The sequence below is a fragment of the Chenopodium album genome, chromosome 1 (genome assembly GCF_948465745.1).
Source record: "Chenopodium album chromosome 1, dcCheAlbu1.1, whole genome shotgun sequence".
Classification (NCBI taxonomy): Eukaryota; Viridiplantae; Streptophyta; class Magnoliopsida; order Caryophyllales; family Amaranthaceae; genus Chenopodium; species Chenopodium album.
Window position 1 is genome coordinate 67,748,717 of NC_137834.1, and position 20,443 is coordinate 67,769,159.

General features: G+C 32.7%; 1 long non-coding RNA gene across 1 annotated transcript; it reads left to right on the top strand.

Moving 5' to 3' along the window:
- The first annotated feature begins 6,411 nt into the window (after positions 1-6,411).
- LOC145598955 (uncharacterized) lies at positions 6,412-7,724 on the top strand. Its single transcript, XR_014103669.1, has 2 exons — positions 6,412-7,017; positions 7,471-7,724. It is a non-coding gene; the product is annotated as an uncharacterized LOC145598955 (long non-coding RNA).
- Positions 7,725-20,443: the final 12,719 nt, after the last annotated feature.

Consider the following 20,443-nt stretch of genomic DNA (forward strand, 5'->3'; position numbering starts at 1 on the left):
TGGCACATAGAGGTAAAAAATGCAACTGCGGCCTCCCTGTTTCAAAGAGAACTTCATGGACTCATGATAACCCAAGTAGGAGCTTCTTGGCATGCAAGTTCTACAATTTTGAAACAGGCCAACGGGGCTGCAATTACTTTGAATGGTTTGATGACGAAATGTTAGATTGGCAAAGGGATGTGACCAATGTACTTTCAAGTGAAAAACACAAGCTCAAAACCGATCTCACTATCCTCAAGAGCCGGTTGATTTGCATGGAGCATGAAATCAAAAGGCTTGTTGAAGAGAATGATCAACTCAAGAAGAAGACTAGGATGGCCATAGTTACTTGTAATCAATTTGTGAATGTAATGATTATTTGTGCAATTATCTCATTTGTAATTATTACATCACAATTAAACTAGTTTAATAAACTGATGGTTTTTAGGGGCCAATACTATGTTGCTAAATTCGAACTTAGATGGTTGTAACTCTTAAACTTAATATTGCTTGATCGTATTGCTTGATCTTAATTCATTCCATCTTGTTATTTTCGCATTTTGTTTTCATTCCATTGAATTTTCCATTTAGTCTATTAGGATTTTTTATTTTTGTAAAATTTATTAATTTAAATCTGTTCCACATAAATCAGTTATTTAGAATAATTAGATTACGGTAAGCATGTTAATATCTCATATTTGGATAAAATTAGTTCTCGTAATTAAAAATAATACATTTAACTCAATAAAACATTCTTTAACACAATATTACTAATAATACATTAATCATTAATAAAAAAACCCAAACTACGATTAATGTTCACTGATAACCCAAATGATTCCTTCAACACATTACATAGGGTGCATACACATCACATTAATTAATTAAACATACATAAAATAAGTACTTATCCATGAAAGGATATTTAGGATACATAATAATCACCATAGTTGAGAAATAAAACATTAAACATCCAAATTAAGGTCATGCATTTCCTAATTAACTACATCATCCACATCCTGCGAAGTCGAACCCTCATCCACCACTCCAACCGGCGGGGTACTCATCACAGGTGCTGTTGCCTAGGAAGAAAAAAATAAATAAACAAATTTAATACATCATATAACAAATTAATTAGATGAAATAAGTTATTTTCGTTATGTTCTTAAAAGGTACCTTGATTGAAGCAACAACACGAAGAGGACAACTTACTGAACCAGCCACCATGACCTCGTTTTCCTCAGCCCTGCGCTTATCCCACATAAAGACCACCCCATCTTTCAACCCGGCACTCTCATCAATATTCCAGCCAAATGATCCCCTAAACTCCCAGCTACTTTTCCAAAGTTAATCTCAGAAACACGAACCTTAGCAAAAATGACAACAACAGGATTGTTAATTTCCATCATCTTCTTAAAGTTGGACTCAAAGGACGGCCTAACCCCTAGCATTCCATAAAATACAGGTTGAACCTAAATCAAATGCTAATTCTCCTTTCTTAATTTCTGGCATCAAGGTCACTTGGGAATACCTATCACAAGTGTGAAAATTAGACCTCCCAATTGCTACAGAAAAGTCAATATGGGCCAGAGGGGAAAATAAGTAAAAAATTTAAAGCCCATCAGTGTAACACCCCATCTCAATCTTCAACCTACTATCCCCTTAGGCATAAACTGGTCCATTAAAGTCTAGAATAGGTTCTGGGTCAACAAAACCTTGCAGAAACTTAGGAATAAGTTTAGTATTACTAGACTTAGGGAACTCAAAGTTGAAATTATGCAGCTTAACAAACACTTCATTAACATTGATTCGACCCACTATGTCAAACAAATTGGGGATATGGGCTGGTTTTTTAATACCTTTTGGCGAAAGCATGACCATCCCCTTCATTTTCTCCTCCCATGGACTTTCTAGGCTGCGAAAAATGTCGCGCAACACCTCGTCTTTCATCCTTAACAATTGCTTGGACTCGGTTTCAACATAATTAGTATATTTGTTGAAATCGATTTCCTGTTTTCCATCAAAGTTGGGCTCCCAGAAACACATTTCGTCTGTGGTTGGGACGAGATAGAAACCACGTAGGAAAACTGGGTTAGCAGGGTCAAAGGAAGCCATTGGTGGTGAAAGGGAACGTGGTGTTCTTAGGTGAATTTTGGTTTAGGATTTTTTTTCTTGCCCGAAAAGTTAAAAAGTCTGAGAGGAAAGAAGTGAAGTTATGTGGTGTGGGGTTTCGCTTTCAAATGTTTCATTTTATAGGCAAATTTCCGCAATTCTGAAAATACCCTTAACCCTAAACCCTAAACCCTAACCCTTAACCTTAACCCTTAACCCTAAACGCCATACCCTAAACCACAAATAACCCTTTACCCTAAGTTAAGTAAAACGTACTTAAAATCATATTACATCCTTCAATGAATATTAAGAGTAATTATATGATAACTTATTATGGTCTCACAATCAATGCTAGTGATTTGAGTTGTCTAATTAAACATATGATTGTTAATAATTAGAATACTATCGGTCCATTAGGTATCGATTAATCAACCAATAGCCAAGACGTATTGCATGATCCAAACTATTAGACGATTTACTCCAAGCTCGTTAAATAATATAGTTCACGTACATTATAATCAATTGGTATTTAGGGATCTATCAAGCGTCCCATTCCTAATGAGTATGTTGTAGGTTATCAATAGAACGTTAGTCAATTAAATCATTTGACTATAGGAGGATTATTAACAACATAAGTCTCGATTCAAGGTTTAGGTATCGATTGATCAACCAATAGCCAAGAAGTATTGCATGATCCTAACTACTAGGCGATTTACTCCAAGCTCGTCAAACAATATAGTTCACGTACATTATAATCAATTGGTATTTAGGGATCTATCAAGTGTCCCGTTCCTATTGAGTATGTTGTAGGTGATCAATTGAACGTTAGTCAAGTAAATCATTTGACTATAGGAGGATTATTAACAACATAAGTCTCAATTCAAGGTTTAGGTATCGATTGATCAACCAATAGCCAAGAAGTATTGCATGATCCTAACTATTAGGCGATTTACTCAAAGCTCGTTAAACAATATAGTTCACGTACATTATAATCAATTGGTATTTAGGGATCTATCAAGTGTCCCATTCCTATTGAGTATGTTGTAGGTGATTAATTGAACATTACTCAAGTAAATCATTTGACTATAGGAGGATTATTAACAACATAAGTCTCGATTCAAGGTTTAGGTATCGATTGCTCAACCAATAGCCAAGAAGTATTGCATGATCCTAACTATTAGGCGATTTACTCTAAGCTCGTTAAACAATATAGATCAAGTACATTATAATCAATTGGTATTTAGGGATCTATCAAGTGTCCCATTAAAATACAGAATGTTTTAGGTGATCAATTGAACGTTATTCAATTAAATCAATTGAACGTTAGTCAAGTTAATCAAGCGCCGTACATTTTAATCACTAATCACTTGCTAATTAAGGGTCTATAAGGTATCTCGTTCCCTTGACTATGTTGTAGGTGATCATCTGAACGTTAATCAAGTTCAGATATAATAAGTTAAAATCAGATCCAAGCAAGCGGTTTTAGTAGTACTATTATGAAATCGGCAAGAGACCTTTAATTTTATTTTTGGTAACATAATATTATTATATTTAAATTGATTTTTGTAACATAATATTATTTATGACATTTTTTTGTTAAAATACGTTATTAATGGTTTATTTATTAACAAGTACTCAATTAATAAACAAATCAGTTTTGTATTTTTTAACAAATATAATTTTCAATTTTAAATTAAAAAAGCACAAATTCTGAATAATCGTGATTTATATGACATCGAAGGTTAATCTTAATTGAATAGTCGGTAAATACGCATTTTTCTTTGAATACATATGAAATTATGAAGTTTCGGCATAAAATTAATTATCATTTTTTAATAAACATTTATTAACTAATTTTTATATATTTTTTTAGGATAACATCTTGCTTATGTTCTTCTATTTTGTCTTTTCTGGTTAGCTAAATATTTGGACTACCACTTTGAAAACATAAGCAACTTTTACGTCAATTTATACAGCTCCATACCTGTTACTTTTACGTCCATTCATACTGACACACGCTTTATAGGTTGTAATAGGTATTTCCATCGGATATACCTTTGTTTACAACAAAATTGATTTGATATTACCAACAAAATTGTGCATGTTTACAGTATTTTTCAAGATGGGGTATTTTTTGCTCCAACTATTCGTTGACTATTTAAATGTCTTGAAGAATTATTTTATGATAATTGTGAATTGTCAACATCATATTTTAAGATACTTTAACAAATTTATGAATATTTTTTGCATTAAATATGATGTGATTATATCTTTTTTTCGAATTGTCAACATCATATTGTAAGATAATTTTATAAGATATTTATTTAGATTTATGAATATCTTTTTAAATTTATAAGATTGAATGCTATTTTCAATTTTATAAGATTGAATCAGGATTATTTTGAATTTTCAATTTTATAAGATTGAATTTTATCATAACTAAATAATTACATCACCAAAACATTTTAAGAGTTATAACTGATAACTAAAAAAACAGTAATTACATATCTTTATTTTTAAAAAAATAACTGTTTACGTTACTCGTACAAGGCAAAAATTGCAAAACTTGCATACCTTGCTAAATTTTTGAGAAGAATTTGAAAAAAAAAAATACCCTAAATGATTATCTTCATGTATTGGTAAATGGTTATCCAATATGATTTGGTAAATGATTTTTCTTCAGACTTTGAAAATATAAACTTACTTTTACAACCTCAAGAAATTCAACTTTGTGACAAGTCATAGTTATAGTAGCAAGTTAGATGAAGGATGAAGTAGGTGGAAAATACCATCAGTTTTGTGTTCATTACATCAAGAAATCAAAATTGCACCATCAAAACGAAATATACACGATTGCAAATGTTACTTTATACACATATATAAGTACTTTGACAATGACAATTCAGCGTTTTTTTTTCTTTTTAATAACCTTAACTATAATTTCATTCAGTGTATTTCAGGACGCATGCGGACTATTTGTGGTGCTTATAAACTAATTCAAATTAACAGTTATAAATTGCCCAATTTTGCTTACTGTAACGTCTCCACTGCAAACGGCGCATGCGCAAATATTAGCTGATAATAATAGGTTTGAGAGAGGTTTGAGACTAGTGACATGGATAACTTTATAAATTTGGATTTTTCGTAATTGTTTAAAAAAAAAATAATGATTTTTTCTAATTGTTTAAAAAAATAATGTTTTTTTCTAATTCTTTAAAAAATAAAATAATGATTTTTTGAGGCTAATGACAATGTTGCACTCCAAATTGTAATTTTTTTTAAAAAAATAATATAAAATTCGGGTGATAACTAACAAATAATGATTTGGTTATAAGTTTAGAGAATACCTTATCTAAAAAAGTAGCGTTAATTTATAGAGGTCCATTTACTTATCTTTTTTAAAATAAATTAATACATTGCTTAAATCTATATTAATTATTTCAAATCACAACTCGAATTTCTATTTCATTTCCTTTGTATGGTTTTACTTTAAATTTCTTCAATTACCATTTAGTAGTACATAATTTAATCACCTTAATTTATAGAGGTGTCAGTAGCTTATCTTTTTTTAAAATAAATTAATACATTGCTTAAATCTATATTAATTATTTCAAATCACAACTCTAATACCTTATAGTAGTAAATAATTTAATCACTTTTAGATAACACTTATATTAATCGAATAGTACTAATTAGATCGTCTGTCATACACATATCTGTAAGGTGTCTTAATATAATATTTGTATAATATAACACCACACCTAATGAAATGATGACACGTATGCACTAAAGAGGGTACAAGTTCGAATACTCTTCGTATTAGGGTTTTTGGTTTTCTCAGTGAACCAAAAAATCTTATAAATAAGTCCATTGATCACAACAGGTTCCTTATCCCTGTTCTATAGCAAACTCATCACCTCAACACCTTTTACTCATCTTTTACTCAGGTCGGTGGTGGAGACAAAAGCGACGCCACTTCACCCCCCAAAAAATGCTTAAAAACCCCTGACAACAAAAAAAAACCATGAAAAAGAAACATCACAACAAAAGCCAAACTCCTCAGGAGAAATGCTCTTTTCTTCACTACTACAAAAATGCTCAAAGAGACCCGACATAAGAGACCCGTTAACTAAATAACCGGTCTCTTTGCTTCAAGAGACCCAATGTCACAAATAACCGGTCTCTTTGATATTGTGTTATGAGGTAAAAATTTAAGAGAGACCATTTATCATTGATAACAGGTCTCTCGTAGTTTTTTTTATTTGAAATTTAATAGGGGAGAGATCTGTCTACAACTTAACCGGTCTCTCCTAAGTTTTTTTATTTGAAAATTAAAAAGGGAGATACCTATATGGAACTTAACTGGTCTCTCTTATTTTTTTTTTATTTGAAATTAAAAAAGGTAGAGACCCGTATGCAAGTTAACCGGTCTCCCTTACTCACAACAATAAAATAAATGAAACCCTAATACTTCACTATTCTTTGATCCGCCTCCAACATTCCATCTCCTTCATCTTCCTTTACCTTTCATTCTCTCTCATCCCTTTCCTCTTAATCAGATTTCCTCTCCTTCACCTTTGAATTCTCTTGTTCGGATCCTCGAAATTGTTTGATATGGATGTGTGGTTAAAGGGGAGTCACGTTTTGATTTTGCGATGAGTCTCTATGTTATTGCAGTGATTTATTGAAGTTTCAGAGGTTTGATAATGAAGCGATTCCAGTTCTCGAACGAGCGAATTAAGTTCTAGATGTTTCGAAAGGAGTTTTATCGTGGTTTAGCAGCTTTTTATGGGTTTATGCAGTTAGATGATACTCATTCTATGTTGGGTCATCTTGATAAATCGAACGATTGTTATAAATTAAGATGGGTTGAAGATCTAGATTCAAATTCTTGGGGATCTGATCCCAAATTTGCCTAAACTACTTGTAGGTCTCTTCTCCTTTGATTTTGTTTTTTTAATTGATTATTATTTATGTATTTTGGTTTATATTTCATCTTTTGTTTTGGTTTTAATGTTAGTTGATATTTGATCTGTTTGATGTATTTTGTTCTATAGCTTTTGCGGTTAGACTTTTTGGGTTGTGCGGTATTATCATTGTTTTCATTAGCAAATAAATGTGTTCATGAACAGTAGACTTGTAGAGTAGTGGATCTGTATTTAATTTACATGGATGGAAATATATTAGATTTGTTTTAGCAAATTTCATGTTCATCATTCGTTTAATTGCTACCATGAATTTACAGATTCTTGTTTTTGGATCAGTTGATCTTTTATTTTATTAGTTCATTTTTCAGTTAAGTTTTCTAAACGAATATTTAATTTTGTGGTTATTCTCAATTATTATGATTGATTCATTGTCGGCCTTTTGCTTTGACAGATTTGCTTGTTTTCACACAAGAATCTCAAAACAAAGGAGAGAGGAAGAAATTGGAGTACTCAAGCTACATGTTTGGAATAGTTATACGTATAGATCATATTACAATAATTCATGTATATATTTTTATTGGAATTTAATTAAAGTTTGTTAAAATTCTTTGTATCATAGTATAACATTAATGTGGCAATGTTATTCTCTTTTAATGTTATCGATTTAAATATAGCATAAATCAAATTAAATTAGCTATTTTTTTTAATTTTGAATGCGCCCAAAGAGACCTGTTAAGTGAAATAAGTGGTCTCAGTTTACTAAAAAAAGAGACTGCCTATCTTTAAGAGGTCGTCTCTTTTTTCCCAAAAAAAGAAACTGTCTATCTTAGATAGGCGGTCTCAGTTTTCTCAATATGGAGACCGCCTTAAATAAAGCAGTCTCTTTGCCAAAGAGACCGCTTAGCTAGAAACCGCCTCTAAGGCAGTCTCTTTGGATAATTTGGACGGGTCTCTTTGGCCATTTTTGTAGTAGTGCTTGTTAAGATATTCCTATTCATACAATTGCTCGACGTCTGCAGAAACGGATGGGTTTCCATGTCAACATACCAGGCGTCGAACGACCTATTGGTTCTACTTCTGCAACTAGTACCACTTCTGCAGCACAAATTGTTCCATATGAGAATCTTGATGCAGTCCATGAGGTGAACAACAACGTCAAACAGGAACAACCACAAGAGGGAAGGTCTGTTGATCAAGACAATGAGCAAAGTGATGGGGTTATTGACCTTAATGTTCAAGAGCAATCCACCTTTAACACCATCTTCTTCCTAGAAGGGAACGAGGATGACATGGACATCAATGCTGGTGATGATGTGCATAAGGTCATGGTCGACCTGGACATCAATGGAGCATACGAACCTCCTGCTAATGGTGAGGCTGTATTCGTTGTTACAGTCAAGAGCTAGAACAGCACAGACCACGGGGTCAAATATGCTATAAAGGAGTCCCAGAGTTTCAGAGTTATCTACAAAGACTACGCCAACAAAGTTGACTACAAAGTGGAAACGGATCTGACCATTAAGAAGAGCGGTGTTGTCAAACCACCTCATGCAACTGCATCCAAGGTAGGGATTGTTGGTGGGGATGTCTTGATCGTTCATGGGAAGGTAAACAATCATTTATGATATTTTTGCACGTGTATTATACTATTATCTTTATTATTATTTTTTTTTAAAATGCTCCAAAATAATACCACACATTGACTTTAGTTTTGTTCATTTGGCAATGTACATTTTTTAAAAAATAATTTTGGCAGAACCCCGAAGATAATATGAACACCCGTCGCAAGCTATTTTGGGTAATGGATGTGAAGACTGAACCAAGGAAGCGTAAAGTTTCTGCCAAGCTGAAGACTAAGCTTTGGAGGTTGTATGAGATGTGGGGTGCAATGACTGATGTCAAGCCAACCAAACTCATTCTCATGCACGAGAATTTCATGCTCACAGATAATCACACCGTTGGATCGGCAAAAATTAAGAATGAAGATGAGGTTTTGCATACCCAATGGCTGTGGAGATACCCCCAGAGATATGGGGTGAATTAAGTGCTTAGGTTACCATGAATCTCGTAAACCATGAAATATTTTGGATGATTTTCATGTCTACTATTATCTTGGGTATGATTTCATGGTTTAGTTGCAGTTATCTAGTCTAATTCGTGCTTATTGTGGATCGTTCATGTTTACTATCTGCACTTTAAGGTGCATATTTTGTACTCAGAACCTTGTTGTTAAATATTTGTAGTGGTTTTAGTTGTCTTTTGAAGCATCAATGGAGGTATGAAGGTATGAGATGCAATCGATGTAGTTGTTTGTTTACTGTAAGTATTGCCACATGAGGAGGTTATAATTCCCGCTTTTGTGTAATATATGAAAATCATTATGGTGGCAGATTGTTATTTTTTTTAGGGAAATTTCCATTGGTACACCCGTGGTTTTGACTTTTCCCATTGATACACACCAAAAATTTTGCCTTCCCATCGGTACACCCATAGTTTAGTCTTTTTCCCAACCGTGACTAACACCGTTAAAAAGTATTTCATTAAGTTAAAATAATTAAGCAAAAGACTATAATACCCCTTTTAAATATCTTATGTCTCGATTTGCGTGTCAAAATGAGTCCTAGTCGTTAAGGATCCAAATTAACCTCGAAATTAGCAAAAAAAAAATAACCACAAATGTCTCATATGCGTGTCAAAAAATGTCTCAATTTGCGTGTCATTATTTTTTTGTGATAATAATTGTTCGGTTAAATTTTTAGGAGTCATTTTGACCCTTTATGGATCTAAATCGAACTCGAAATTGTCAAAAAATTAACAAAAATATCTCATTTTGCACGTCATGATATTTCTTTTTTGTTTTGTCATGACACGCAAAACGAGACATTTTTGTTAATTTTTTTTTTTAGATTTTCGAGTTCGATTTAGACCCTTAAGGGCTCAAAATGACCCCTAAAACATTAACGGAACAATTACTATCACAAAAAAGTAATGGCACGCAAACCGAGACATTTTTGACACGCACATGAGACATTTGCTCTATTTTTTTTTTGCTAATTTCGAGGTTTAGATCTTTAAAGACTAACATGACTTCCAAAACTTTAACCGAACAATTTTCGTCACGCAAATCAAGACATTAGATATTTAAAAGGGGTATTATAGTCTTTTCCTTAATTATTTTAACTTAATGAAATACTTTTTAACGGTGTTAGTCACGGTTGGGAAAAAGACTAAACCTTGGGTGTACCGATGGCAAGGCAAAAATTTTGGAGTGTATCAATGGGAAAAGTCAAAACCACGGGTGTACCAATGGGAATTTCCCTTTTTTTATTTAGCTTACAATTATTTTTTCGTTGCATCTTAAAAATAAAAAAATAAAAAAATAAAAAAAAAACGAAAACATCAATTGAATAAATGCATTTGAACAAATAGAAAATTAATTTCAATTGCTTAATGTAGCCTAATATTGGGAAAAGTAAAAAAAAAAAATTCATTCGATTCCACTTTAAATTTTATGCAATTATAAATTCATAAATTCAATCTCCCAAACTTGTAAGTTAGTCAATTTAAATCATACAATTAATTAAGTATTGATCTTGCAAAACCGTGGACAAAAAGACCTCATGTTTCCTTTAATGTTAAACTATAATCCGTCTCGACCATAAAATAGTAGAAATTAACCTAACAATAGGTAATTATTTTTATGATAAATCAACAATTTTATGTGGCTAGAACTAAGCAATGTGACCGTCTAAATATAATGTATTAAGTAGTAAATAGTAGCACTGAAGGCGTGCCTGCCAATTTAGGTATGTTGAGTATGGACCTTGTGATAATGTAAGTGTTATTGTGTGTTGAATTCTGTATTTATGTGATTATAACAATCCATATAGCAACGATAACAACTTAATAAAAATAGAACAATCCAAACAAGAATTTTAATACAATAAGTAGAGTTACAAATTAATAAAAATAACAAGTCCAAGGATCATGTATTCAAAATACACAAACATAAGTCAATGATCCATAGAGTTACTAATTAATAATAATAAGAAGTCCAAGGATCATGTATTCAAAATACACAAACAAAAGTCAATGATCCATAGAGTTACTAATTATTAATAAAAACAAGTCCAAGGATTATGTATTCAAAATACACAAACAAAAGTCAATGATCCATAAAGTTACTAATTATTAATAAAAACAAGTCCAAGGATCATGCATTCAAAATACACAAACAAAAGTCAATGATCCATAGAGTTACTAATTATTAATAATAACAAGTCCAAGGATCATGTATTCAAAATACACAAACAAAAGTCAGTGATCCATATAGTCATATATTTGCAACTACACAAGCAATTGATTAAAACCACAACCACGTCACTTTGCTAACTTGAAAGGATCAAGTGAATGTAATGTTTAATAGCGGTGGTTCTATAACTTCTAATTCAACAAGAACCTTTTTACTGAGTTCAATCTCTTCACCCGCATACATTTCTGAAACTCCTTTTCGGATAGAGCACTCTACAATCTTCTTTTTGTTGTCGAACTTAAAGCGCATTGTTGCATGCCATTTCCGATGGACATACAGTACAACAGCAGTGGGGTCTTTAAGACCTTGGAAAGGTTCTCGAGCAAAGGGTACCGGAATGTTCAGTACCACATTCAACATCAAAATAAGATAGAATAGTTATACACCAACAAATAAGATATGATAAACAAAAATAATAAGATAGCATAAACATTATTAACCAAGATATGAAAAACATTGATAATCCATAACAAATAATAATAATTTCCTATAAACAGTGATGATATGAGTATCACAACCGATATGAATAATATTTATGAACTTACGATCTTTGGTTTGTCAATGTAACCTTTGGTGAATGTGAATTTGAAGGAGGGTGGCTTAAAAAAAAGCTCCGTGGGCACATACTCTGTTGAGTCGGCATCACTTATTGCATCGTCATTCTCTATGATTACACGAGGATCAACAACTGTAATTTCTTTTTCGGAACCCTAAATCCTAACCCGATACAACATTTCATCCTTGTCCTCTAACAGTAACTCAATGTGGTCGAGAACGCGTAACTTGTTAGAGGTGACAAACTCACTCCAGCCTTCACCTAAAAAACCCTTGAACTTCCCAGGACCCTTAAAGACATGTCTCAACCGCACGGGTACACTTTGTTCTCAGTACCGCGGTGAAGGTGTAACACACCTTTTGCACCATATTTCTTAGCCCATATATCTTGTAGTTCCTTATTCATTCGGTTTGGAATAGGCTGGTAACATATAAAATTGCCCCGGTTTAGTATTAGCAATCAAATAGCCATCGCGGTAATCTTATAATTGCATGGCAAACTCACCTCAATGTTAAACAATCGATGAGTATCGATTGTGAATTCAAATGTCCAAGCTGACATTCCTTTCCTATAGCACTTGCATTGTGTAGGAACATTAAGACAAGGTCAAATATTATTGAACTTATACTGTAATCGATAATGAATTGTAAATAGCCAAACAATAGGTACATTACATCATGAAAGAGATACTTAATATGGAGTGCATATAGCCAAAGTAATCCTAAACTAGGACAAAAATCACCCCTGGACTTTTATACTCACGAACAAAAAGACTGACTTGTTCTTTTTCCTGACATATGATTAATTTATACAATTCATTTCCATATTCAGATTAGTATGTACTCAAGGTTCTTGAATAGCTAGCCAACACACTTCTTATTGAGCTAGGGTTGTCAGAATTTAGATTTTTTACTTTTGTGGTAGATCTAAAACAATAACACCCCTTTCTTACTCGTTTAAATGGAGTTAAGGGTAACTAGGAGATGATTATACAAAATTGAGTAACACAAACAAACCCCGCAACCCAAAACCCGCTAAAAATAGAGTAAATACTACCCCCAATTTGCAATTAACAGTAATTCTCAACCATCATAAGTTAATGGGCACTTGAAACAACTGATTAGTGCACTAACTTTGGATAATTCGACAATCAATTGACAAATATAATTGTTAACAAGTTGCATGTATAGTTAAAGCATTTTCGAACAAGAGAGCAACCCTCTTTCACTATGAACATAAAAACCAAAATACTATCAAATTTCAACTGAATTATGTTATCAAATAGCAGAATAATACATTCTAGGAACAACCATAACGGAAGTGAAAGGAAATGTAAGGGAAACATACCTGATCAGAGCTGATAGTAATCAAATTTGAGCTGGGCAGGCAAAAGGGGAAGTGGAGAAAGTGCTTTTAGTAGATATTTGGGGTAAATTTGGTGGAGTTAGGGTTAGTTTAAAGTGAATCTAATAAATTAATAAAGAAAATTGCAAATTTATAAATAAAGATTAAAATTGGAACTTACTAGTGTAACTGATAAATTGTTTAATATATACAATACTAATATTGAGGATAAAAATTATTACCTTTAAATATTAATAAAGTGCATATTTAATCCTTCAAAATGTTAAAACATATTTTAACTCTTTAAGGATATAAATAATATTAGATAAGTATGAAGCAAGTAAAATAAGGAACTCAATAATATTTCTTCATGCTTAACTCACCAAATACACAAGCCAGATATAGAGGCTACCAAACAACAAATAATAAGCCTAAAAAAATTTAAATAAATGTCGTGATAAAACCCAGTAACAAACCCGTTAACTGCTAAATTCATTTGACTTAACGTAACATAATGTAACATAATACTCCTAAAATTACTGGACCAACTATGGACATTAGGGGTGAAAGTTCGGTTTGCGGTTTGGATTATAGCCAAAACCGAATCTAACCCAAATTAATTTAATTTCGGAAATCTTAATTCAATTCCAAACCGATTTAAGATTCAATCCAATCCAAACCAAACCGAATTAATTTGGTTTTTCAAATTAGGATCCAATCCAAACCGAAATTTGTTCCCTTCTTTTGCAACATTCAAACCCGAAACCCAAATTTCACCCACAAAATTCCTACAATTTTTTCTTGTTAACTACATTCTTTGTGACAGAGTAAGATATTGAGAAAGGAGAATTGAAAATTAGGTTTTTTTTATTTTTTTTATTTTTTTTATTTTTTTATTTTAAGTTTATATATTTGAAAGGATAAAATGGTTGGATACTTTGAAAAAAAAAATAATTGGCTTAAAGTAATGGGTCAAATTTGGTATGTAATTCGGATTTCGGTTTTTTAAACCCCAAATCAAATCCAATCCGTAGTCCATACTTTTAATTTATCCAAACCGATCCAATCCGAATTCTAAAAATATCCAAACCTCATTACTAGTTCGGTTTGGTTTTCGGTTGGATTCAGTTTTAATCCGAATTACTTACACCCCTAATGGACATACTCACGAAAAACAACATAAGAAATCGAAAGTAGTAAAAAAAAAATCATAACCAAAAAAATTAAAAAAACAAAACACAAGGCATGAAAAATGTGGTCAGGTGGTCTCGAACCCAAGATCCAAGAGAGGAGCCTCGTGCTCTATTAAACACTCCCTTACTTTGTTTGATAAAAAATTGTTGTCTAACTTAAATCACTAACAGCAGAAAAACCTCAAATAACTGTGTTTTATACCAAAATAATAATGATTTACTTTAAAAACAAACAATAATTAACTAAATCATGATCTGTTACTTGTTCACTATAGACACCCATTTGTGTCTCCCCAAAACCAAACCCAGTGATGAATACCTTTTGCGTCGAATCATAATCGAATGAAGTGAAAGTGTGAAAAGTCTAATGTTGCGGTTATTAGTTTTTATAAAAAATCTTTCTTTCTGTTTTCGAAAAACTACTCTATTTTATGAAAATAGCAGTTCAGTTTGGTCCATGACGAGGGTCGAATAATGGTGTAGTTGGATGGGGCTCGAAAAGAGCTTTCCAACGATATATTATAAGCCTAATTCCGATGATTAATGAGGAAATTATGGCCAAAATACTAAACTGGGCCCAGTTTAGTTCTTATATACGGCCCAATGATCTAGAGGAGGGCCTATTATTAATTATCATTCCTAAAACTATTAGGATTGATTATAGTCTTCTAGAATTGTCTAGAAAGTTCTTTTTTTTTTTTATCCTAGTAGGATTAGGATTGATAATTATGTATATGAGTTTTACTTGGAATAAATTAAGTGTTTTATGTGAAAATACGATTTTATCCTTCGTACGGATTTTACGACTCAATTTTATCGAGAAGTGGATTTCGCGTTGAAAACGCGTTGAAACCTCTTGCACCGCCTAACAACAGGTTCGTCGCCTGGCGCTGGTGACAAGTTTGTCGCCTAGCGATGAGCTCTGTCGTCGGCGACAGGATGTAATTTTATTCCTTTTCGAACTCTTGCTCTTTTCTATCAATTTCGGACTATTTTCTTATAAATAGGGTCCTTGGACCTCCGTTTTGAATCATCAATTCTCAACCAGAATTCTCTAATTCTTCTCTCTCTCTAAGCTAAAGCTTATTCTCTCCCTCTTTCTAACCAACCCTTTTACAAACACAATACCGCACTCATTAGCACTAGATACACCTAGCCAAGTTCGAAGTTGCATTCTCCCTAGACGTGAAAGGTTTGATATTTCTGAGGATCTGGTCCCAAATCCCTATTTTAATTATTTAATTTAATTGTTTGATTTATTATTTTCCTTGAAGTTACTAACGTGTGTATTTTGTTATTAGAAAGAGGTACGAGACACCGAAGTAAGTACTTTAATTGATTTATTGATCTTTAGATATAGCAAATCATATTTAGATTATTATTTTGATTCCTAGTATCATGTTAGGATGTTTTAATTTGTTGCTTCCTAGTATCATGTTTAGGGTAATAATTAAGTTTCTTATATCAATTATGATTTCTATGATGCTTCCTATTTTCTTTCCTAATTTCATGTCAGTATCATGTTAGGGCTAAAGCTTTGATTTTTATTGTTTAGTGACATGCTAGGGTTTGTTATTAATCTTGTTAGTATCATGCCTAGGATCTTGCCAATATTATGCTTTAACATGATTATTTTAATTATGATTATTATGTTGCTTGATATATATTTGTTGTTATTGCTTGATCACGCCTTTTATGCATGTTTAAAGGGAATTTTTACTTGTAATCACGCTTAATAAGATAATTAATAATCTTGTTTAGACTAACTTGATTATAATTCAAGTGATCGCCAATAATTGGTTTATTTGTACATTAAATTCAACCAACATAGATAAACAGGTTTAGGGTTAACTTATTGATTGCATGTTAGTCAGAAAGCGCACATGAATACGAGAAGAATAAAGTAGAGGCCTATTATTAGGGCAGGTTTAATCTCATTTAGGTTGGATTTGTACCTTCATTCCCGAACTTCCAGTCATGGTTCCAGACCTATTGAAGTTAACGATCTCCTGGATCGTTAAGGGGTGTAACCTTCACCCTGTGAACGGTTTACAAGTTCCTAAAACTTGTTGGCGACTCTTTTGCTCTAGCTTTTTTCTCTTTGGACGCCACCATGCTTAAGTGTATGATCACAGTGGGGTTCAACTTTGGGGTAATGCTTGAAATATTCTCTACATTCACTGATCAATGTTACATGAGTTTTCATGGCATAATTGTTTTATCTTTTAAATTAAAAAAATATAACAATATGATTTTTTAAAAAAGTAAAAAAAAAAATACATTTACTTTAAATTGGCGCCAAACATATTTATTTACTAATTAGTGGAGTTGGCGCCAAACCAATTCACTATTCCCGCCCATGTACAGACAACAATAATAAATGTTGTTATAAAAGGCAACATGCAACCCAGCACATACTCCATCAAACACAACCCTTTCATTAAGTAAAAATTCTCCCTTAAATTTCAGTATCTACTCATCAATTCTCAATATGGATCATACCTCCCACATACAAATAAATCCATCTTCCATCAAGCCTATCAAACACAAGTCAAATTTGCTCGAAACATCTAACAGCCAATGCACCAACAAAAAGCTTCGGGTCATTGCAGTACCAATTGTTTGATGTTAGCAACTAGAGCAAAGAGCACCTAATCAAGTGTTTGGTGTTAGCCAAATGGGGCGTGGTCTGGCAGGCGTGTTGCAGTCTAGAAGGGTAGGTCTTTGCTGGGGCCATAGATGTCAAGATTGTTGATAGCCAAACTGCAACATCTTGGATCGTAGAGGGAAAACATCCTACATCAGATGTCGTGGTTATCATGAAATCAAACAAAATCTGCCCGTGTTACATCCCCGATTTATCGGATTTGGCACTTCTACCATCTCCTCTAAAGATCGTTGTTCGTAGCATATTAAGGAATGAAGGGGGAATGCATGTAATTGGTATTTAACACACTATACAAAAGTCCATCATGTCCATTATTGATCCTCCTTTTGTGCTCCCAACTTGTACAGAAACCTGCAGCCTGGTTAAAGGAGAGAACATCATCTCTTTCAACAGTTACAGTAACGCGTTGAAGTTGTTCGTTACTAGCAAAGGGTGTTAGTTGTCGGTGGTCAAACATCGTTCTACACCGTTAACAAAAAAATGAGATGGATGGTAGAAACATACAAATAGCATTCAACGTCAAGAATGAGTACAAGTCTGATAGAGGGGAAAGATATGTTTTTATAGAATTGTAGGCACATGGCTCGCCAATCTTTTCTTCAAAACTTATGCAAGCTTATTGAGATGAATATGCCTGATACTATATTTCTAACAGAAACACGAGTCTCGGTTGAAATGGCTAGGGTGATTAGCCAAGATCTGAATCCATTCTGGATTTACGAAAAATCCATTGTAGGGTTGATTAAAGGTGTCGTGATAATAACTTTTACAAAGTCTCTGAAGTTCCAAATTTCAGAAGACGGTGGACTGAACCGTATATCTTGGCTTGTAGTCCATGAAGACAATGGCCAGTAAACCGAAAAAGAGCAAGGTCGCACAATTATCCCAATGTAGTATATCTATAAGCCTACTTGTAGACACCCATTTGTGTCTCCCCAAAACCAAACCCAGTGATGAATACCTTTCATGTCATTTAATTATCGAACGAGGTGAAAGTGTGAAAAGTCTAGTGATGAGGATGTTTTTATTAAAATATCTCTTCTTTTTGTTTTTGAAAATATTTCTTTTCTTACCCTATTTATGAAAAATGTGCATTCCAGTTTAGTTTGGTCCATGAAAAGGTCCAATAATAGTGTAGTTGGATAGAGATTGAAAAGAGTTTTCCAACGATATATTATAAGCCCAATTCAGATGAATAATGAGGAAGTTATGGCCAAAATACTAAACTATGCCCGGTTTGGTTCTTACATACGACCCAATGATCTAGAGGAGGGCCTATTATTAATTATCATTCCTAAAGCTATTAGGATTGATTATAGTCTTCTAGAATACTAGAAGGTTATCTTAAATCCTAATGGAGTTAGGATTGATAATTATGTTTCAAAGAGTTTGAAATTGAATAAAACTACTCCTTTTGAGAATCCTTGTTTTGTACAAAATGGAATATATTCAGATATTATTTTCGTGCCACATAATCTTTATCCAAATTTTATATGTCTGGATATATCTTGAAATTATCTTTCCAATGATATATTATAATATTAAATCTGAGCTATAACAAAAAAAATATGAATGGAATATGAAACTCTATCCAAAACTGACACCCATCCACTATTTTGGCCATATCTTTTTATCTACAAAGTTTTTTAATCTGATTCTAATTAGGTTGGAAAGTAGACTTCACGAGCTTTCCAAATACATATTATATGCCTTATTTGGACTTCTGGATCAAAAGATATGATAAAAACAAAATCCGCAAAAACTGTCTTGCAGCGCCGGACGACAGTCCTGTCGCGCAGCGAAAGAGGCAGTTGCGGCGACAGAGTCGTGTTTTATTCCTCTTCAAACTCAGATTCTTTTTTTTTTTTTTTATCAAATCCGGAATATTTTCATTATAAATAGCGTCATTAGACCTCCGTTTTTTAATCAACTCTCAACCAAAACTCTCTAATTCTCTTCTCTCTCTCCCTTTTTCTAAGCTTAGCCTTTTACAAACACAATTCCTCATACATTAGCACTAGACACATCTAGCCAAGTTTAAAGTTGCCTTCGCCCTAGACGTGAAAGGTTTGATATTTCTGAGGGTTTGGTCCCAAATCTAGTCTAAACTTTCTTAATCTCTATTTCAATTATTTAATTTAATTCTTTGATTTTATATTTTCCTTGAAGTTACTAACGTGTGTATTTTGTTATTAGAAAGAGGTACGAGACATCCAAGTAAGTGCTTTAGTTGATTTTTTGATATTATGATATAGAAATCATGTTAGGATTGTTGTTTTGATTCCTAATATCATGTTTAGGATGTTTTCCCTAGAAATCATGTTAGGATGCTTTCCTTAGTATGATGTTTAGGGTAAAGAATATAATGTCGATTATAATTATTAAGAATGCTTCCTATTTTCTTTCCTAATAGCATGTTAGTATCATGTTAGGGCTAAAGCTTAGATTTTTAATGTTTAGTGACATGCTAGGGTTTGTTATTAATCTTGTTAGTATCATGCCTAGTATCTTGCTATTGTTATGCTTTAACATAATTATTTTTATAATTATTATGATTGTTATTGTTATAATAATAATCATTATTATTATTATTATTATTATTATTTTTTTTTTTTTTATGTTGCTTGATAATTGTTATTGCTTGATCACGCCTTTTATGCATGTTTAAAGGGAATTGGTACTTGTAATCACACTTAATAAGATAATTAATAATCTTGTTTAGGGTTAATTTGATTATAATTCAAGTGATCGCCAATAATAGATTTATTTGTGCATTAATATTCAACCAACATAGATAAACAGGTTTAGGGTTAACCTAATGATTGCATGCTAGTCAAAAAGCGCACATGAATACGAGAAGAATAAAGTAGAGGCCTATTATTAGGGCAGGTTCGGTCTCTTTTAGATTGGATTTGTACCTTCATCCCCGAACTTCTAGTTTTGGTTCCAGTCCTATTGGAGTTAACGATCTCTTGGATCGTTAAGGGGTGTAACCTTCACCCTGTGAACGGTTTACAAGTTAACTTGTTGGCAACTCTTTTGCTCTAGCTTCTTTCCCTTTGGACGCCACCATGCTTAAGTGTATGATCACAGTGAGGTTTAAGTTTGGGGTAATGCTTGAAATATTCCCTACACTACTAAATGTATGAGTTTAAGAGTTTAGCTTAAACAAACATTGCAGGAAACGTTGAGCAGTTTGACCAATGTATTCAAACTTTTGTTTTTAATTTTTTAATTAAGTAGCGTTTTTTTAGGGTGTTTTAAACTTTTAGGCTATTAAAATAATCATGAACTATGGTACAATGTTGTTGTACCTTTTGTAAGGCCCGGTCCAGTTGTCCACCCGCCCAT